Raw genomic sequence first — 22,663 nt, 5'->3', positions numbered from 1 at the left:
CAGGGGCAGCTTACACAAGTACACTGTTAGTCTGAAGCTGTTGTAAATCTTGTGAGGGAACATAAAAATGAGCTCAAGGAATGTGGATACCTGTTGGATGTCAGTGAAGAGGGGGCTGATAATATATCCACTAAGTCTAGTCAGAAATCTGCGAATAACCCTTATCAATCTAATAGCAAAATGATTGATAATGATATGCTAAAATCACATTGGGAATGGCTATGTTCCTTTCTTCCTATGGGTCAAAATAGGAACTGAAATGATACCGCTTATCTCTTGGAATACAAGAGGTCATGGCCATTTATTCTCAGAATCGGGCTCCTTTGATCTCCTATCTAACTCGCAGATTGTTCTGCTACAGGAAACTTGGCTAATGCAAGAGGCAGTTTTTCGATGGATTCACAGCATATTATAACCCTGCTAGGAAAGGGAAAAAGGGTAGGCCCTTTGGGGGATTGCTTACACTGATATCAAATCAACTGCATGCATCCAAATGTGTAATGGTTCCTGCTAACCCTAATGTACGGATTGTCGAGTTGTACATGCAATATGGGATATGTATGCTTCTGATTAACATCTATGACCCTCCGGGCAATGCATTCACTGATACTATTCAACAGCAAATATATGAATGTATCCTTGATAAATGCTCGCCCGACGGGTTGACCTATATTGTTTTTGCTGGTGATCTGAATTCTAATACCATGTGCTACAAGCTGGGAGATGTGACTAAAGCAGAGAAATGGTTTACTTTTATTAAGGAGATGGAGCTAATGGTGCTGAATGGAAGTTGCTATGATTACAAAAACACCACTTCGACCTGGTCTAATGGCTGTCAATCCTCTATGCTTGATTTTATATGTATGAGTGATCAGCTATTTGATAACATCACTGGTTTTCATATTCAGGCCAATGAATTTAGTGATCATTATATGTTGCAATGTACGGCTAGATGGGTGAATAGGATTGATGCAGCTGATTTAGTAATAGGATTTGCTGGTCAGACAGTAATCTTAGTAAAGCAAAAAAATGGTGTCTTGATATTAATCTTGACCATCTTATATATCGTACTGCTGATGACATCTGCATATGGCTATCCGAACACCTACTGCATATTATGCCCACACGCCAGTAAGCTTAGTCCCTTTAAAGATAATCCCGACAGAATCAGAGCTTATGATAGGTTCATCCGTGATATGAAAAGAGAGAAGCGTAGAAAGCTCCGCCAGTGTGATATCAGTAGTTATGATCCCATTTTCATATGTAACGAGAAGAGAAAGATCAAATATAATGATCGGAATAAGATAAGAATATATTTGGCATCTATGAACAATATTAATTGGCAATATATGGTTCGTCTACTTATGGATGGAAGCACTAGAACATTTTGGTCCAGCTTTAGATCCTTCGGTAAAAATGGGACCTCTGAGCAGGCTATTCCTATTAACAGCTACACTTGGGTCAAATATCTTGCCAATAAATTTAAGGGAGATGCTACTACACTGGCCAAAAGACCTATTGATAGTCTTGCGATAGTAAGGGAAGATATCCTTATGGTAATCAAGGGACTCAAAACATCTAGAGTGCCTGGGCCCAATGGACTCTGTAACGTTATCATTAAGGATAACCCAGAGGTCTGGGCCGATATTCTGAGGATTATCTTTAAGAAAGTCATTGATACTGGTGTCATGCCTATCTCCTGGAAGATGTCCCACATTATCCCTGTGTTTAAGTCTGGCTGTCGGTGTTCACCTGAGAACTATAGACTTGACTTACTGATGTGTCTAGTAAGATTTTTTGTTCTATGATTCTTTGCGAAATAACGAAGTGGATTGACAGGGATTGTGTCCTTGACAGGGCCCAAACTGGCTTTTGCAAAGGCTGCTCTACCAGGGATAATATCTTTATAGTTAACACACTCATTGAACAGGCTAAAGGTAGGAACAAGTTACCTCTTTACATGCTCTTTGTTGATTTCTCTTCAGCTTTTGACTCTGTTGAGCAGGCAATATTATGGTCTAAACTTGAGTTGCTTGGCATGCCATCTCTTCTATATGTTTGTAAAATGATATACAATTATAGTAAGGCCATGATTCGTATTAATAATGAAGGTTCCATGTCTGAGCCAGTTGCTATTGCAAAAGGGGTCAGACAGGGCTGTACCTTAGCACCCACTCTTTATAACCTTTTCAAGGCGGACTTTGGTGGTATCTTTAAAGCCAAGATGAATGCATTCCCCAGAATGGGCTCCCAAAGAATTGTCTGGATATGTTATGCCGATGACATTGTTATCTTTGATAACACTTATAGTGGCATATGCAATAGTGCAATGGCTCTATGTGATTATGCAAGTGCGAACAGGCTCACTATCAATCTGGGCAAAACAGTTTATGGCTGTGGGTCAGAACAGCTGTAGTAAGCTGGTAATACCTTGCTCCTTGGGGATGACCAGGAAAGTTAATTCCTATAAATATCTGGGTTACAAGCTCTGTGGGGATAGAGGAACTCTGAATAAACTGGTCCAGCAGAATAAAAGAGCTAAAGTAATGGCCACTCTCACTGCGGTCATGTTCTTTTCTAAAACGACAGCTGGATATAGCCTGTTGGAAATTATTTATATATAAGCAAAAACCTGTGGCTAAAAGAGGGTCTGGAGGAGGGTAATATGGAGGCTCTTAAAAAATTCAAAGGACTAAATATGAAACTGCTAGAAAAAAATCTATTGGAAACCCAGATGGGAACACGGTGAAGGTGCAGTGTTAAAATCCCTAAAAGATGCTATAGAAAAGTGGGACTGGGTCTCCAGCCATGAGAAGGTTTCTAAATGAGATCACTGCAAACCTTTGCTTTGATGCCTTTTAGTTTTAAGGGACCGCAAAGATACCACCTTCTTATGCCATCACAGCTCAATCGCACAATCTTCATGGACATTAGACTCAATCGACTTGATGTCCTGGGGGTCCGTGGATCCTGGAGGGAGGGGGCTATCAAAGGATCAGAGAATTTGCAGACTATGTGCCATGAACAATAAGGTGGAAACTATAAGACATGTCCTTACTTGCTGTCACTCGATGAGTTCAATCTATAACAAGTACGTTGCCAAACTTGATGGGGAATTTAATGATATTGAGAATGAGAATTTCTGGTTGCGATGTCTATCTGGGAGGAGTAATTATCTGACTATTGCTATCACTCAGATATGGAAAGTGACCAAAGAACGTCTATTTAAATTTGAAGATGTTAAACTGCTTATGAGTCTAGAGAATAGTGATGGCTAGTCTTTTTACCTATATTTGCTGTACAAAGATTTCTAACTTTTTTCTTTTTAATTGTTGCTGAACTATTATTATGTTATGTTATATTTTTGTATCTGTATATGTAAAAAGTTCTTTGTGAACTGTAACACAATAAAAAAAATTACAAGAATTATGAAAAAGAATTGGCGTATCATCCCACTGGACCCGCAATTGAATAGGCTGTTTCCCAAACCACCCATTATTGCTTATAAGGTGGGACGGGTCCCTGAGAAGACGAGCTAGTTCAAGCGGACAGACCTCTGAGGGACAAACCACAAACATCAGTAAAAAGAAGACCGGCACATTTGCCTGTCAATTACTGCAATTGCAACAACATTATGAAAGATGGATATATAAGACATCCAAACAATGGGAGTAAGATCAAGCTTAATGACTATGCCACATATGATTCTATATCAATCTATGAATTAAGTTGCCCATGTGGGATCTTTTATGTAGGCCAGACAAGCAGGAAAGCAAAAGAGCGCTGGAACTAATGCAAGAGCAGCATCTGGACCACCAACGTGAGGTCACCAATAGCCCAACACTTTGCTGAAAACAAACACAATGTGGCCCAATTTATAGTAGTGATTTTAGAAGTGGTCAAAAAATGCCAAAGGGGAGGAAACCATGCCAAACATATGGACTGAAGTAAGATCTTTTGGGTCGATAAATTGAACAGTTTGACACAAAACGGAATGAATGAGGAGTACAACCTGGGGGCTTTTCTGTGAATTGTAATATGCATATGTTGTTGAATTTACAACTGTACTAATCAAATTAGATGAACACCGATGGCAAGACTGTTTGTTCTTTAGAGTATGAGCATGATCTGTATTCCATGAGCATCAAAATGCCTCGACCTGTTAAATTTTAGATTACATCATGAAAGACTATAAAAAACATGTGTAAACACATCTAGTTACTATTAACAACATCATAGGGAATGATACAGCAACTATAACATGAACAGGAGAGAAGTATGAACCAAGATACATCTTGTGGGCATCCGTTTAGATGTGGCCATGGGACTCCGAGAACCCTGACTTATCTGGGGAATTAAATCTAGATATCTTGCAAATTGTTGTTGCACTAGCATAAAGGACATATACAATAGGCATGAACAATTATATTAACATCAATTCAAACGGGTCTCGCACATATGGATACTAATTACAACATTCCTAAGAATTGTGCTTGACCTCAGGGATGCAAGGGAAGTGATTATTAACTGTTTGCAGTCAATTTTACAATATTGCTCGATCATTTAGACCATACAACTGAAAGATTGTAATGCCCATAATATTGTTCACTTTAGGAACTACAAAATGACGTCAGCACACGATTGCATGATGACGTTTGTAAACCAATAACGGCCATTTTCAAAGGGATTGGGTCCACCGACGTATTCCATATCTATGACCGTATTCACCACAGCTCTGCTGCTTCGGAAAATCTTTCGGCGTCTGCGTCCTGCATCAATGACGTCGATACGCCGCCCTCGAGGACCTCCTCCGACGGCCGACGTCACTGGATGTTATAAGTAGGACGCACAACGCCCATAGCCTCAGTTCCGTTTTTTCTGCGAACGTGTTCGTTTCGGAGATCTCGGCGCGCCTCGACTCTTTGGAGTTTTTGTTCTTTAGGTTCTTCAAACCTGTTCGGTTGTAAGAAGTTTTTGAGATGTCTTCCTCTTCCACCCCGCCTCTGGGCTTCAAGAAATGCGGGGACTGCGGGTCCAAGATGTCAGTGACGGACTCGCACGACGCCTGCCTCTGGTGCCTCGGGGAGGCCCACGGCACGGATGATTGTGTCGACTGCCAGTCGGTTACGTCCAAAGCCTTGCGGGAGCGCAAGAAGAAACTGTCAGTCGGTAAGGTGTCCAAGCCCCGGAAGTCGAGGTCCACTGGGCTTTCGACGGAGGATTCGAGGGGCGACTCGCGCATCGTCGTCGTAAGTCTAGGGGAGTCTCGTCCCAGAGTGGGTCCTGCCACTCCTCTGCCTCTTCGAGGCACTCTCGGGTGATCGGCACGATTCGTGGGAAAGGTCCCGCTCGACAAGGGGAATCATTCTAGTCATGCCCGTTCCAGGTCCCGGTCCTCGACGCGCTCGAGACCGTGTGCACCTGTTATGTCTTCAAAGACGACGTCGACGCCTGTGGCACCGAGGTCGTCGAGGGACTCTCTCGAGGCTCTACCCCCGAGGAAGTCGCCGACTCCATCGCCGCTCAGGCTGTCGAAGGACACGCTCAGGGCTCTGCCCTCGAGGCCTGTGTCGATGCGGACAGTGCCGCGTTCGGCGTCAACGCCGATTCACTCAACGCCCTCGATGCCTTTCGAGGCTGTTTTGACAGGGGTACCCCGGGGTACGGTGGAACTCCCTAGAAAGGCTCTGGCCAAGGCCAAGCATGGCTTTGTTCCCCATTCTGTGCCCACTTTCCACCATCTTGATTACATTTCGGAGGTGGATGAGGGCTCTGATGATGGCATGGTTCCTGATACGGTGCCAGATGAGATTCTCTCGGGACATAGTCAGATTGAGGACCTGCGTCAGTCACTGCACAACGCCAGTGGTCTGGCCACCTCTCCAGAGGTGGAGCTTTGTAGGCCTGAGCCTGGCACCAATGCCGAATCCTCGTACCGGCGCCTTATGTCAAGGGTCACCGAGTACTTGGGGTGGTCTGCTCCCCCAGGGGATTTTCTTCTGGATGACCTCACGGTTATCCTCGACCAAGGTCCACCAACTGACCCGGTATTGCCATTCCATATTGCTCTACAGAGGAGGGTGGCGGCAGCTTGGACTACTCCGGAGAGTCTCCCGGCAGTGGGCAAGTCTTGCTGCGAAAATACCGCCCAGCCAGTAGCGACCCCTGCTACTTCACCAAGCACCCCACTCCGGAGAGTTTGGTGGTGCAGGCGGCTACGGCCCCAGCAATACAGGCGTTGTTTCCTACCATCCCTCCTCATAGGGATGACAAGCATTTTGATGGTTGGGTGAAGAAAGTGTTTTCTTCAGGGAGTATGGCTCTTCAGGCGGCCAACTCCGTATGTGCCTTGTCACGTTTCACGCACACTCTGTGGAACTGTTTCCTTAGCGGCTGAAAATAATCCCAAAGGGGACGAACAGGATGGTTTTCTTGCTATGGTCCAGGATGGCAAGGATGCCATGTGTGAGGCCGTTCAGTCGGGTTTGGACATGGCAGATTGTGTCAGCCGGTCCATGGCGGCGAGCACCGTAATACGCAGGTTTGCGTGGTTGTGGAAGTCAGGGGTTTGCTCCTGATGTGCAAGCCCGGCTCCTCAACATGCCCTTTGATGGTGTCCTTCTTTTTTCAGCAAGGCTGACGAGACCCTTGAGAGGTTGCAGACCTCAAAAGCTGCAGCAAAGTCATTGGGCACTGCAGTTCGTCAACCTCTGCCTTTTCATCCTAGGGGACAGCAATGGAGGGGAGTTTCTTTTCGTTATTACTCATCCTTTGGTAAAGCGAAAGGAGCTGCTAGTCAAAGGGGCCACCGTAGGAGTGCCAGAAGTGGAAAACAAGGTACTCAAGGTGCCAAGGCCGCTCGGGCTGTTGCCCTCTTTGCCCTCAGGCAACGCCACAGCTGCTTCAGCTCAGTCATGAGGAAATGTCCCATGGTTCGCCAGTTGGGGGAAGGCTGGCGTAGCATCTTGTCGAATGGCGTGCCATTACTTCAGATGTGTGGGTTCTGGAGATCAGAGCCCACGGCTACTGTCTTCCTTTCCGGCAGAGGCCTCACGACAATCCACCAGGGAACACCTCCTTGTGCAGGAAATTCACTCCCTGCTGGAGAAAGGCGCCATAGAACTGGTGCCTGTAGCGGAGAGGAACAAGGGATGGTATTCCCCTTATTTTTTTATTTCAAAGAAAGACGGGGGATTGAGACCCACCATGGACTTGCGCGGTTTGAACAAACTCCTCAGGAAGGACAAGTTCAAGATGGTTACTCTTTCTCAAGTCCTCCAGGCCCTTCAGCTTCAGGACTGGTTGGTGTCCCTCGACCTCAAGGACGCTTATTTTCATGTGCCGATCCATCCAAAGCACAAGAAGTACCTGAGGTTCGCCAATCGCACTTTCAGTTTCGGGTCCTGCCGTTCGGATTGACTTTCGTCCCGAGGGTCTTCACCAAGCTCATGGTAGTGGTGGCAGCGCATCTCAGGAAAGGGGGATTCACGTCTACCCCTACCTGGACGATTGGTTGATCAGGGCGCGCTCTTCCGAGCAAGTCCTGGATCATCTGTCCGTCACCTGCCACTCACTCCACAAGCTGGGCTTCTCCCTCAACTTGAAGTCCCACTTGACGCAAACTCAGAGGCTCCAGTACATCGGAGCAGTGTTCAACACGTCCCTGGGGCAGTGTTTTCCTGCCCAGGTGAGGGCTCATCACATTCAGCAGATGGTGCAAAAGTTCCAACATGCCCAGAGTCTCCCTGCGTTAAAGTTCTTGAGATTGCTCGGCCTCATGGCATCCTGCATTCTTCTGGTGCCAGAGGCCAGGTTGCGGATGAGATCTTTGCAATGGGCACTCAAGCTCCAGTGGTCTCAGTCCTCCGGCAGGATGTCGGACCCTGTTCAGGTGCCGCCCTCTGTCGCCCAGGACCTTCTGTGGTGGGCCTCCGAAGGCAATCTGATGAAGGGGGCTCCATTTTGGCTACCCTGGCCGGAGGTGATGGTCGTGACGGACGCATTCCCCCACGGGATGGGGAGCTCATGCCAACGAGTTGACAGTCTGCGGTCGTTGGTCTCTGTCGGAGTCCAGACTCCATATCAATCTGTTGGAGCTGAGGGCCGTCAGGCTTGCCCTGAATGCTTTTCTGCCGATTGTGCAAGGAAAGAATGTTCTGATTCTGACACAACACAGTGGCCATGCGCTACCTCAACAAAAAGGGGGGGGGGCAGGGTACCTTCCTCTGTGCAGGGAGGCGATGCAGCTCTGGTTCTGGGCAATCCAGCAGGAAATTTTGGTCTCGGCAGTTCATCTGGCCGGAGAAGAAAACGAGACGACGGACGCTCTGATCAGGCAGAGCGCGATCTCTCACGAGTGGGAGTTGCCTCAGTTGATTCTCCTGGAGATCTTTGCCCTTTGGGGGACCCCTCAAGTGGATCTCTTTGCCTCCAGTGTCAACCGGAAGTGCGAAAGGTTCTGCTTGTGGGAATTTCCTCCAAGAGGAGCCTTAGGAGACGCGTTCGTGGTGGAGTGGTCATTCCCACTGTTGTACGTGTTTCCTCCATTCCCCGTCATTCCGCAAGTGCTGCGGAGGTTATGGAGGTTCGGTTCCCAGATGATCCTCATTGCTCCGGCATGGGCCAGGAGGACATGGTACCCGGACCTTCTCGACTTGCCCATCTGCCCTCCACGTCGTCTTCCCTACCGAGACGATCTGCTCTCACAGCAGGGGGGGTCAGGTTCTCCATCCAGAGGTCGGATCCCTCAACCTTCCCGCTTGGCTTCTGAGAGGTTGAGGTATAAGGATTGGGACCTCCCTGAAGACGTGATGGAGGCGTTGCTTTCGGCCAGAAGGCCGCAACAAAGTCCCTGTACCGTTGCCATTGGAGAAAGTTCTGCGACTGGTGCAGGGTTAAGAATGTGGATCCTTTTTCATGTGACATTCCTGTGGTTCTGTCTTTTTTGCTTTCTTTGGCCCACAAGGGCCTGCAAGTGGGTACTGTTAAAGGGTACCTGGCTGCGCTGTCCATATTTAAGCGCTCGTCTGAAGTGTTCCTATTTTCAAAATTCCTTTAATTTCTCAGTTTCTAAAAGGGCTCACTAATGTGTTCCCTCTGTCTCCTTTCCAGGTGCCCGGTTGGGATTTGAACCTTGTTCTCAAGTTTCTAATGGGTGCTCTGTTTGAGCCTTTGCATTCCTGCCCTTTGAGACTGTTGACTCTTAAAACTGTATTTTTAGTTGCGGTCACTTCCGCTCGCAGAGTGAGCGAGTTACAGGCACTTTCAGTTAAGCCACCCTTCACTCTGTTTCACAAGGACAGGGTTTTCCTTGGAGTTCGTCCTTCCTTTCTTCCAAAGGTGGTATCGAAATTTCATTTAAGCCAGGTTATTCTTCCGGCATTTTATCCTCCTCCTCATCCTGGTAAGGAAGAGGAGAGGCTCCATATGCTGGATCCTAGGAGAGCTTTAAGCTTTTATGTTTCACGCATGTCCCGGGTCAGAGTGGACGATCAGCTCTTTATAGGTTACGCTGGAAGGCGTTTGGGACAAGCTGTTAATAAGCAGACTTTGTCTAGATGGATTGTCCTGGCAATTTCTGAATGTTACCGCTTGGCGGGTAAGGACCCTCCGATAGGCTTGCGGGCCCATTCTACCAGGGGTATGGCTGCCTCTACTGCCCTGCAGAGGGGTGTTCCTATTCGTAACATCTGTGATGCAGCCACCTGGGCTTCGGTCCATACTTTTGTATGTCACTACTCCCTCGATTGTATCCGTGGGCAGGATCTGGCCTTTGGCAAGGCGGTCCTTTACTCTGCAATTTGATTGGGCATTCTAAATTTCTAGCTTCTAAATTTTTTCCCACCTCCTTACTTTGGTACTGCTTTGGGAGTCTGTCAAAGATATGGAATACATCGGGGGACCCAATCCCCTCGAAGAACAAGTTACTCTTACCTGGTAACGTTCTTTCGATGGGATGGTCCGACGACGTATTCCATATCGCTCCCTCCCTGCCTTCTCCGCTACAGAATTTCTTATGCGATTGCAGCTTCCGTTTCCGCAAGGCTTTGTGTAGTCAGACTGGCAGAAGACTGGTGCCACACGTTCTGGGAAAAAACTACAACTGAGGCTACGGGCGTTGTGTGTCCTACTTATAACATCCAGTGACGTTGGCCGTCGGAGGAGGTCCTTGAGGGTGGCGTATCGACGTCATCGACGCAGGACGCAGACGCCGAAAGATTTTCCAAAGCAGCACAGCTGTGGTGATTAGTGTCATAGATATGGAATACGTCGTCGGACCATCCCATCAAAAGAACGTTAACAGGTAAGAGTAACTTTTTCTTCTGTTGCCACGTTTTCGTGGCTCGGGAATACAGGAAAAGAAGTGCACTAGGACTAGGCAGGTAAACTATAGAGAAATAGGATGTAGCAATAGCCTAGTTTCAGTAGGCATGCAAATACCAACTGTTAAAGATATTGGCATTATCTAGACTCTGACACTTTTGTGTAAAACCCACAGGAATCAACCATGTAAAAAAAAAAACACCAAGAGTATCTTCTGAAACTAGTTTGGAGTCTTGCCACATATACAACACAAGGGTAAGATCAGTAAAATTCAAAACCGTGTCACCACAACTAAAAGTGACAAAGTACCCACATAAGGGGAACTACAATATCTCACAATAGAATACTTCTGTCTGCAGACGCTGATCTACTCGTGAGGGTGCCCCAGTACAGGGTCGGAAATAATTGAAGGAGTTGATGTGACAAACCACTCCATATAGTTGGGAAGTGTAGAGTTCTCCAAGAGACTGCTCAGGTAATAGAATATTTTTGACATATTAGAAGTAAATGCTAATGATACTTTTAAACCTTTAGAATTATATCTATGACCTCATTGAAGGGGTAGGTGGTATTTAAATATCTATACTGGATATTTTTGGATCTTTTTAGGAAGAATCACATACCAACCTATAGAAAACTTTGGAGTTGACATGTGGATGAGTAACATACAGGTGATTATGAAACCTAGAATCATGACAGACTATTAATGAAATTGTAAATGTAAGTATCACTAAAGTTTGATTATTGATTATCCTTGGTATCTATCAGAAAATTGGGTAGACCACTCCTGAAGTAGGGGATTACAGACCCTGAAACGCCGTAGAGGAATACACAAGGATTGAACACATTTTCCATACATCAAGTCACTTGTTAAATTAGATATACAGGGTGATTGCTGTAAATCTTTGTTTAAATTGTCCACCCATGATCAGAAAAATTGTAAGTTTATTTGGAAAGTCACATGAATTAGTTTGTTAGAAACTCAATGTGGCTATAAATTGAGGAAATTGTCACATGATCAAATTGTAAGGAGTCTACATTTTGAATTAAAGCAATTGATTCCATGTATATATAAAAAAAAAAGTTTATGAAAAATTTCTAGTGTGAAAATTGTGGTAATATTGGATACATGAGTAATTGAATGTTTGGTTGTGTATATACAACACAAATTGGGTGTGCAGGGGACGGGAGAGTCCCACAAGTGTGTGGACTCCTGCTGTTTCTTCAAATGTCAGTTTCCCCTCCGAAGAAGCTGCCATGCCTTTACAACATGCGGTCGCAAGACAAGGGGAAGACACTGCACCCATGCCCTCAAACTCTGAACTTAGCAGCCTGGCTCCTGAGGTCAGTGTTCAGACATCTCAAAATCCCTCAAAGATGTATGGACATGTTCAGGGAAGCACTGAAACCCAACACCAGACATTGCTACTCCAGCAAATGGAAACGCTTTGTCATCTGGTGTTGTGGCAAAAGCATCAATCCAATTGAATGCACACAACCCATATTTTCCTGTACCTAACTCACCTGCTAGATTAGGTCTGGTTTTCAATTCCTTAAAAGTTCACTTAGCTGCACTTTCAGCGTACACCACATCCCAGAAGGTTTTGTGGTGGAGAATTCCAGTAATAAAGGCATTTATGGAGGGGGTAAAGAGAATTCATCCACCTATTTCCAACCCAGCTCCCGGATGGGACCTGTACTTTCTACTTACAATACTAATGGGGGGCTCCCTTTGAACCTATGCATAAGGCTAGTCTTAAAGCATTTACCTACAAGACTGCCTTCTTGGTGGCGATCACATCGATGAGGAGAGTTAGTGAACTGCAAGCCCTTTCAGCTCAAGACCCATTTGTCCTAATTCACAAGGATAAGGTGGTCCTGCACACTCACCCACGATTTGTGCCTACATTTATTTCCAAGTTCCATGTGAACCAGTCTATACAACTAGCCACCTTTTTCCAAAACCCCACTAACGTGGCAGAAAGATGCCTCCATGCACTAGATGTGAGGAGAGCGGTGATCCTGTGAAAGACAGGACCACTAAGAAAGACAAACAAGTTTTTCGTTTCAGTGGCACCTGGCCGTTAAGGGGACCGGACCCTGTCTCTAAATCAGCTATTTCAAAGTGGATCATAAACTGCATCACACTGTGCTACACTCTTGCCTAGAGAGGATCTACCCTTCACACCTAGAGCACAATCTATTCTGGGCACAGGGGCTACCATAGCATTCATTGGAAATGTTCCTCTTGAGTCCATTTGTAAAGCAGCAACCTGGAGTTCTGTACACACCTTTACACAACAATTTTGCCTAGATACACACAGTAGGTCTGATTCTGAGGTGGGACAAGCGGTGCTAAGACATCTCTTTGCTACTGTTCCTTCACCCCTCCCACCATCTCTGGGTGCTGCTCGCTAGTCTATGCACAGCATGTGATTCTAAGCGGATTAAGAAGCATCAGAAGACACGCATTACTCACTATAATAGCATTTCTGATGATTGTATCTGCATAGATTCACATGCACCCACCCTTCTTCCCCTCATGGATTAGAAGGAACATAGACATCTTACACCTTCTCTCTTCTCTACTCACTCAAGCTGACCATAAGGCTCCCTCACGGCAGAAAAAACACAATCGGAGGGACCTCGACGCATGAGGGATTTTTTGGGTACATTACACATCGCGTTAGGTATAGTGTTAGTCACCTCCATGTCAACGTCCCCTTTCGATCCTCGAAAGAAAGATGCAATACTCTGCGATTACCACTAAATGTCAGACTATATGCCCAGCATGTGAATCTAACCAGAAACAATCAGAAATGCTATCACAGCTAGTAATGCTTGTCTTTCTCCTCTGTGAAGGGTGCAAGGAGTTAAAACGTATTGTAGACCTTCCTGAATGGAAGAATTTGTATAGAACAGGATATTTGACCCATGTTTGTTCTTAGTAGCGGGGCTCCCATGCTCCTTTCCACATGGCAACCTCACAATGCACCCTAAAACCCAAACGCTAATCAACAGTCCTAAATAAATGAACCTGCACCATAACACTCTCCACCCGACCACCCGAACCACCAACAGAGCACAACCATACAGTACACCACCACGAGCATAATGCACCAGGTTCCTAAACTAAAATATCCTGACATAAGGCCACAACGATAAACACAAACAGCAAATAAATAAGAGGCCACGCGCCCTAACATAATCCCCCTCCACACTGAGGGAAAAAATAAACCAAACCTGAAAATTGGGGCTACTACATATACACACAGACATTATTAAAACACAGGCCTCAGACCAACACAGTCCAAAATGTATTCCCCCTCACACATTCTCATATTCCCAATCTTCTGGTAAAAATCCCAGAGATCAGGATCCAATTCCTTTAAACTGCTGAAAAACCTTTTACAAAGAGAACATGTCTATAGCTCTCACAAATGTCCTCTCTTGCAAAGGCTGCATCCTTGAGGCTGCCCCATAAGTCGTCTTATCCTAATATCGCCACTGCACAAAAGGACGTTTCTCTTACCCCTCATTGCCACGCCCGAAGCACTGCCAGTTTCCAAAACCTTAAAATGGCCTAAAACCATGCAGTTCTCCACATCTTCTAACATGGCAGAACATGTCTCACTTCTGTCCCCCGTCAAACTACTTCCTCTGGTTATTTCCATATTGGCATCCTTCCCTGCGGTACCAGTTACAGACCTTCCCCGTTGCCTACAGCCTCCCCATTCCTCCGCCTCGTCACTCACTGGTCACGCAACCCATGTACTCCGAGTAGTCTTCTATGCTACCCACACCTGGCTGTGTATGTGGTGATGTCATCAGACGCTCCCCATCTGGCATTGGAGACTGACTGCTCTCTACGCTGCTCCCGGGACAGTCGAAAATTGATGTTCCCCTTTAATCGCTTTAATCCACCATACCTCTGAGATGCCCCATCCCGAAGATCAGCACCAGAGCCAATCTGTGCCCTGCAGACCCTGGGTGCCAATACTGTTACCGGATAAAAGACTGTTGCTGCCATCCCGTTGCTCTGTGCGGGAGCCATCTGCACACCTACAGACCCTGGACACTGCAGACACCCGCTGCCTTGCTGCTTCCACTCCCCAAGTGATTCTTAGAACACACATCTCTCACCATCAGACTAGCCCTTAATAAACCAAATGATTCTGAGCTGGCTCTCCCAACGTGGTGCTCAAACTCAGTGTTGCTCCTTACTCGTGAGATGTGTGGATGGGTCCTCGAGAGGGACATTGGCCATGAAAATGGTTGCTGTTTCCCCCACAACAGCGTCCTTGGTCCACTACTGTCTGCCTGTGCCAGCTGGTGGGCAGAAGATCATCTTGTCGCCAAATTAAGTAACCTGGTTAGTATGAGCAAGTTCCATGCTGCATTCTCAAGGTAAGTTATACAAGTGTATTTATTCCAGTTTTTCAGTACCCTTGTAAGTTAAGATGTAGTGTGGTTGCCATGTGGGTTCAGGTTGTTTTGTCTGTTGGTTACAGTTTGTTCAGGTTTCTTGTTTTTGTGCACGGTGGTGGTGAGATTGCCATGTAGGCCACCATGTGGAGCTTAGTGCTGAGGTTGGATGGTGATTAACTGTTTCACAGTTTTCATGAGCACTCGTGGTATGGCAAAGGGCTGTGGTAAGTTTTGTCATGGTTTCATTATGGTGGGTCAGTTCGCCATGGTGTTAAAATATTTGTTTTGGTTGACTATGTAGTTCTTGGGAACATCGCATCTTTAATGTTGAGATTGGTGTCGGGAGGGTTCATATCCGATCATACCATTAGTGACCGATTTGGGTCTATCGAACATTTAAGAACTGTAGGTGCTGTGTTTTACTGGTTGTATGTTTCATGTGGACGTTTTTGCACATGCTCTGGGTGTAGTGTGCTTCTTGCTTGTTTGGACCGCACTATTTGTTCCAGTTCCGGGTGGGTGTGTTGGTTGTGATATTATAATTGTGTGTGTACTTAGGGAGAAGTGGTATGATAAATCGGTATGATATATTTGTTGAGCTACCGGGGGGAGAGATGTACTAATGAGCTTTACCAGGTAATGTATATGTGAATGGAATGTTAGTGTGGAATGTTGGTTGATGCATTGATTGTCAGTTTGAAGAGAGCTGACTGGTGTGTAGATGGGCCAGTGGTTGTGTGAACTACATGTTAACTTGCAAGTGTACTGAGGAACTGGAATAAATACACCTGTTTATTTAACTTGGGAATCCATTGTAGAAATTATTCATGCTTACTGGGTTACTTCACGCTACATTTCAGCGGGAGGCTGTGTGCGTTCCAGGAAACTTGGTTAGCAAGGAATGGCTCATTGACCATGGCCAGTATTGAGCACTGTCCAACCTTCTTCAACAGTGAAAATGAGTTAAAGTACCCCTTAACCACTTTTGAGTTTTTTTGAAATTGTATGCGGCGGTTTATTACAAACCTTATACAAACATGAATCACACAATAAACACGTCAACTTTCTAATATATAGCAATCTTATCAAATGGATCAATCTAATACATTAAAAATCCATGTTTGTATTACTCAACATCAGAATTAAAAATCCTCCTTTAAATTCATCCTCTTTAAAAATGCTATCACTTTAAGTGACATTGGGTTCCCTCCTAAAATACAGTGCCAAAAGAGATCCTCTGATAGAGATGACACTTCATGAACATACATGTAAGTGTTTCCCTTTTCTGATGAAAATGAACGCAATCAACCATGAAAAGCTTAAGGGTTTCAGTAGTTTGCAGAATTTTCAGATATCACTGCCGTAGAGTCCCCCAAGGTATAGTATTACCTGTGTGTGGATCAAATTAAGTCTAATCCATGAACATAGTCCTACCATTTAGGCATAACGTCATATAATTTGGCAATCTTCTTCTCTTTTTACTCTCCAATTGTAGCTTCCTATGCAGTTTATAATTGCTTCTTTGATCGCATATAACTATCCAGTCTAGATCAAATATTTTCTTTTTTTGCTAATGCAGGATTTTAAACCAGAATTTCCAACGTAATGTCATTGCCTTTTAAAATCTTCAACCACCACCTTTTAAAACTAGCCATACATCCTGTATTTCCGTCCTCAATGTTTTTTGGCCCCATTATAAAGTGTGTTCAATTTGGCCATTATAAGCTTATTATATTAGCCAATATATATATTGTTCCAGGAGGATAGCTCAGTGGCAACATGCTCGCCTTGGAAACAAGACGACACTAAGCAACACCGGTTCGATCCCCAGGTCCACTCTTAGAAACCTTTGTGTATTAAGCGCGTTTTAAATACGCAACTAAAACATATCCCTGTAACAGCGCCTGGATGCCCCCCGGGCTGTGTGAGCGGTTTAAAAATGCAAATAAATAAGCTTCCTATACAAAGATATTTTTCTCCATTAAATTATACAGTGCAAGGATGTAAGGCCCAGTTCGAACCGCGTAATCTCAATTGGTACATAGTTTGGAAGAGAAAGCGCCTTGTGCCATATCATGCCTTCTAGATGATCAAACGGGACACAAGGAGAATCAGCAGTACTTTTTGCAAATATAATACATTTGAGCACCCAACTGTCTACTTTTCTCCTTGATACTTCTCTTTAAAACCTCTGCGAGGGTTTCGTTAAGATGTGGTCCAGATACTTAATTGTCTGTTCCACTAGAAGTCTATTCGTCCCCAAGGACCATTTAAAACTTACTGCCTTTGATGCTTTTCCATTAATGTAGTTATTGCGCATTTGTAAGGCGCTTATACATCAAGTAAATTGTGTTTCATAGCGCCCACAGGGCAAAGGGGAGGGAACATGGGAACGAAAGCAAAACTAACAATGAAAGCGAGAGGTGGTTATACTAGGCCTTGTGAGCATTCAGAACGTGCAAGTGCAGAGATAAGGGGTGGGGTGTGGGCGTGAGCTAAAGTGCTAGGAGTACCACAGAGGGAAGTGCTAAGGAGTAAGTTGCAAGTTGCTGTTAAGTGACTGGCAGAGATCACTTGGTAAGGGTGGTCAACTGCCAAATAAAAGTGCAGGCGTGTGATAGCATAGGCCAGAGGGCGCCAAGGTACGTGCTGGAAGTGGGTGGAGGCTGAAGGCAATTGGGGCTGGGAGGCCAGGACCCAGGTGGACACAAGGACCGTGGTCCCCAATCTCGGCGACTATGGGGATTAGGAATGGAGGGAGGGGTGTGAAGGAGGAGGTAAAAAGGAAAGTCTTGGGGAACCTTCGGAATTTGAGGCAATCCGCCTCAAGACTAAGAGGAAGGGGGAGGATGTGCCAAAGGAGGGAGCCAGCTAAGGAAATGGATCGGCCACCAGCTTGCTGTTTAATGCAGTGCTTGACACGCAGAGAGTTGGCCCTGGAGGAACGTAAAGCTCTGGAGGGACAGTATTTAGTAAGAGCCTGTTGTGGATAGCATGGTCGGCGGCCCCAGAAAGCCCTATGGATTTTGCTGAGGGATTTAAATTTGATCCTTGCAGCAACCAGTAGCCAGTGGAGAGATTTTAGGTCTGAAGAGATGCGGTCCCTGGGCTTGAGGCCAAGGATAAGTCTTTCAGCCCTATTGTAGATTAGCTGGAGGGGACGTAGAGGGGAAAAGGGTAGATTAAGGAAGAGGCTATTGCAGTAGTCTAGCCTACAGAGTACCAGAGTTCAAGACTTTCACTTTCTGGGGGAAAGTGAGGAAAGGAAGAATTCCTTTGAGGAGGTGGAGTTGAAAGTGGGCCTTGGGTAAGGTCTTGGATGTGAGGGGTGGAAGGAAAGAGAGGAGTCTAAGATGACGCCAAGGTTTTTGGCTTTAGATGAAGACGGTGGCCAGAGTGAGGGGAAGAAAGAGGGAGCAGGAATCCCAATGGGCAGGATCTCAGTCTTGTTGGCATTGAGACAGAGATCATTGGAGGCACACCAGGGCTGGATGACAGATGGGCAGTCGGGAATGATGTCGGAACTAAGGAGAGGATCAGATGGGAGTTTGAAGTGTTGTGTGTCATCTGCATAACACAAAGTAAGGGTGGAAATGGGGTGTGCAAGCGGAGCAAGATAGATGTTCAAGAGCCTGGGAGAAAGGTTGGAGCCCTGGGGGATGCCACAGGTGGAGATAGAGGTGGGAGAAGAGAAAGAGCACAGGATAACCTGGGAGGGACGGTTGTTGAGGATGGAGGTCAGCCAGTCCAGTACACGCACCTAGATACCAATGGTATTATGGTATCTTTTTAGGAGGATGGAGTGGATGACTGTGTCAAATGCAGAGGAGGGATCAAGTAGAATGATAATAGCTGGAGAGTTAGAATCAAGAGATGCGAGCAGTTCTTCCCGGGTGTTCAGAAGAGCGGTTTCTGAGCCTCTGGATGCTTGGAATCCAGATTGATGGTCGTGTAGGCAAGATCAGTATGCTGGGTCAGTTGAGGGAAGACCAACCTCTCCAAACTGCTCCCAAGGGAGGGGTTAATAGAGAGGGTTGGTAGTTAGCCGGTCAGGACGTGTCTGCAGAAGGTTTTTTCAGGAGGGGCGCACTTTGTAAGTGACTTCAATTCAGTGCTCCAACTAAGTCGATGCCTAGTCTGGGATGCCCAATGGAAGCCCTTATTTATATATTTTTATGACAAGTTAATAAATCTGGATGATGAACCCTTATATAACGCCCCTCTCTTTGAATCTCCCTGACCTCACTGAGCCAAGAAGTAGGTTTGTTTTGCAAATTAGAAGATATATTTGAAAAATTCAAAAATATATATATATCACACTTTTATGAATAAATTAATATTTGATAGTACTCTTATGAATATGACGGTGATTAACAGTGGATAATATTACAGTAGCACAATTTTTTAATTACTTAGGAGTTGGTCTGGAAAGGATAAGGTAGCAGAGAGTATTTTTATGGTTTCAAGGAAAAGCAATGATGGAAAGAATGCAGCACAGAAATAAACTGATATGGTTTCAACAAGAGATAATATGATCACTTTTACCCTTGTGGCAATTCACTCCCCCCCCACCCCACCCTCATGCAATATAAAGAGATGGAAAGGAGAGCACACAGTTCTCAGGAATACAATCAAAATGCAATTCAAATTCCATTTCCCCCCTAGCAAGCTTAGAGCAACCGCTATGCTTTTAAACAGTCAAAAATACTTTTACATTTGATTTGCAATGAAGTGAAAAATATGCTAAAAATTATTTTAATTTCCTATAGGAGATTTAGGGTAGGTGACAGCTACTTTGAATCAGTTCAGGTCAACACTAGCAATGATTCAGGAATGATTATCAGGTTGAAAACGAATTTCAGCAGTGCAAGCAAGAGACAGCTATTTTTAACATGTGGTGAAATTGAGCTAGTTTGCAATTCGCTGCACTTTTTCCGAGTGCGTCGATCGCGATTATGGAAAATCTATAAGGAGTTGGGATGTCGTTCTGGGTTTGTTGGAAAGCTTCGATTCTTAGCTTTAAAATGAGTTAAATCTTGCTTCTAGGACATACGGTTCAAAAGATACGGACGTTTTTGTGGAGGTAGATTTTCAGAAATTAAGTAAAGATTCAGAATGACAAATGACACTTTCACAGCTTTGAAATCACAGAATGGACGCACGATTTCTATGCAGTTCTGGACAGGTGGAAATGGTTTGAATTAGATTATTTTAAAGTAAGAGATTGGTTCTGCACAGTTCTGGCTGGATACTCACTCCTAATTTTGGACCGGAATGGGCCGCCACTGGTTCTGCTCACAGCGTGGCCTCTTGTTTGGGTCTGGCACCGCACAGCGGTCTGGTCTGGACTTGGCACAGCGGTCTTGTCTGGGTCTCTGGTTCTGGCAAAAGTTCTTGGCAAAGAAGCAGAAACAGCACAGCCCAGCTGTTTTATTCTGATGTGCCCCTTGTATGTCTGAGGTAAAATCAGTTTGCAAGACTGGAAGGCCAGCTGAGAAGAGTTCAGCTTGCAGTAGGCCCTCTGCTTCAAAGTTCTGGAGTCTGGTTTTCTTGTGCAGAGCGTCCCGCCAATGTTCAGGTGAAGGCTGAATCTGGAAGTCCCCGCACTAAGGCTTGCCATCCTTACTTATAGCAAAAATTGCATCACCAAAATGGGTGTGTGCGTGGGTATAACTAAGCCTGCCCCTCACAACTTATCATTGGCCAAATTCTCCTTTCTCCCTTGATTGGGGGGAAGGGAATGGAGTGTCATCGTGATGAGGTATGTTTATGGGTCAGAGAATCATCCCCTTGTCACTTTGCACACAAATCTATTTTTGATTAAATTGCATATTTATCTATGTACAATTCTTCTAATATTATATGTCCAGTTAACATATTTTCTGAAGCGCCAAACCATCCGATCCCTGTCTTTGTAAGATGTTGTGCCCACTTCTGACAGAATTCTGCCCTTATCATCCAGAACACAATATCTAAATTTTTCCAGAATTTACACAAATGTGCGCAAGGAATATGGGCATCAGATGATGAAGTGTCAGATTTTTAACATACAGACATTTGGAGTAATACCCCATTTTCCGCCACTACCCCCCAGAACATACCACAGAGTCCTAACACCTCTTAAAATGTGCACAGAAAAATCACAGGAATAATATTTATATAATTTTGACAATTTTGTACTATGAATTATCCATCTTTTTAAAAATTATGCTCTGGCCCAGATGGGTGTGGTTAAGTCCCAAACACATGGGGGAATTTCTGGTTTGTCCACTTCCTCCAAGCTCAGCTGGCTCACAGAGGCAGCGCCCTTCCCAGTTCCTTCCAAGAGAAAGCCATTTACGACCTCCTGATTTAGCAATTACTTTGAACCAAGGGAAGTTCATTGTTCTGTTTCCCTGCAGTCCCAGGTACCCCTCCCCTTATTCAATCCGAGAGGTGTAATCTCCTTTTGGTGGGGGCAGCAGAAGGCAGGCCGGGCCTGTGAATGCAGTTGCTGGGCAAGTTTCAACTCCTGTTGGGGGTAGTTGCCGGGCAGAATTCAATCCCTTTAAGCCAGGCTTCAGCCAAAGGTCACTTTTATTCCAAATTTTCTTCATTCAAATCAAACTTACAATTGTTACACATACAGCTAGAACGCTGCTTCTAAGTTCAAAACTATGACATTTAAACAGTTGCAACCTATGTGACACTCAAAAGTAGGTCACTCATTTATTTTAAACATTTCGATGTTAGTGGCTTTAAATCCAATTTCACTTGAGCTGCTGACATCCACAGCTCAGCCAGTTTTGTTATGAACATTATTTTAGGCTCTTAATCTTTCCAGATTTTGTATGCACGCAAGACTTCATTCTACCAAACGTCTGCTGGTGTTCAGTAAGATTTTTGAATATCTTGCAATGTTTGAAATAGGCATTTTGAGATTGCATTCAGAGAAACAAAGGTGATTTCAAAGCGCTTTTTGAGCCAACAGGCACTGCTGTTTTTCCTTTGGCACCACGTTTCACTAATGGCGCTTCTGGCCCATCACGCTCGCACTGGTGGGTGGCAGGTCAGGCGACCATTTTGGTGTGCGCAAAAACTGTGCGGTTTTCCTGGATTTTGGTGCAAATGTGGGCTTTTCGGCCATCTTGGATTTTCTAAGCCCACAGCACCAAATGTTGCAGCATAATAACTCGAACATGGGTCAATACACCTGACAACAAGAAGGTGCTTGATGGAAGACTGAAAAAACCCAGTAGCTAAAGAGTGATTGCAGAAATCAGCAAGTGCAGAGGCAAGTGAGACAATCTGTCCTTAATAGTTCTGGAAGAACAGGGGGAGACGTTCATAGAGCGCACAACTCTAGTGACCTCATCAAATGTGATAGGAGAGAAGGAGGAGAGAGGGTACAGGGGGGGTGGAACGCCATAGGTGACAGAGGGGTGGGAGAAGGGGAGGGGGAAAGGGAAGCGAGGTTGCTCAGGATGTACTGGGTTTTTGCAGTGAAGTGTGTGGCCATGCATTGCAGAGGGCCTGGTGGGGGGCAGGGAGGTAGGTGAGGTGGAGACTGCGGAAAGGTTGGCTAGTTCCTTGCAGATCAAGAGCTCAGCCGTGTTGTTGGATGCACCACAGACGCAAGCCTGGATGTGGGCCCTTTTCTTGGAGCAAATGGAGAGTCGGTATTGCTGTTGGAGAAGGCGACAGACCATTTGTCAAAGTTTGAGCAGCTCTGCACTTGGGTTTCACGGCTGCAAGTTCAGAGTCATGCCAGGTGTTCTGCTTTGAGGCAGGTTTCAGGCGGATCCTCATGACTGGGGCAAGAATGTTAAGAGTCTTAGTGATGGCAAGGTGGAGGTTGCTGAGAGCAGAGTCAGAGGTAGTCTCTCCAGTGGGTGGGGGGGGAGGATGAAGGTAGATGTGAAGGCAGCAGCTG

General features: G+C 45.3%; 1 protein-coding gene across 1 annotated transcript in view; it reads left to right on the top strand.

The window, feature by feature from the left end:
- HSD17B12 (hydroxysteroid 17-beta dehydrogenase 12) overlaps positions 1 to 22,663 on the top strand; it is a 1,764,331-nt gene that overhangs the window by 1,275,822 nt on the left and 465,846 nt on the right. The gene's annotated exons all lie outside the window — the stretch shown is intronic.

The sequence above is a fragment of the Ambystoma mexicanum genome, chromosome 11, assembly GCF_040938575.1.
Source record: "Ambystoma mexicanum isolate Mex_15411 chromosome 11, UKY_AmexF1_1, whole genome shotgun sequence".
In the NCBI taxonomy this organism is placed as follows: domain Eukaryota; kingdom Metazoa; phylum Chordata; class Amphibia; order Caudata; family Ambystomatidae; genus Ambystoma; species Ambystoma mexicanum.
This window is presented reverse-complemented; position numbering and strand designations above follow the sequence as displayed.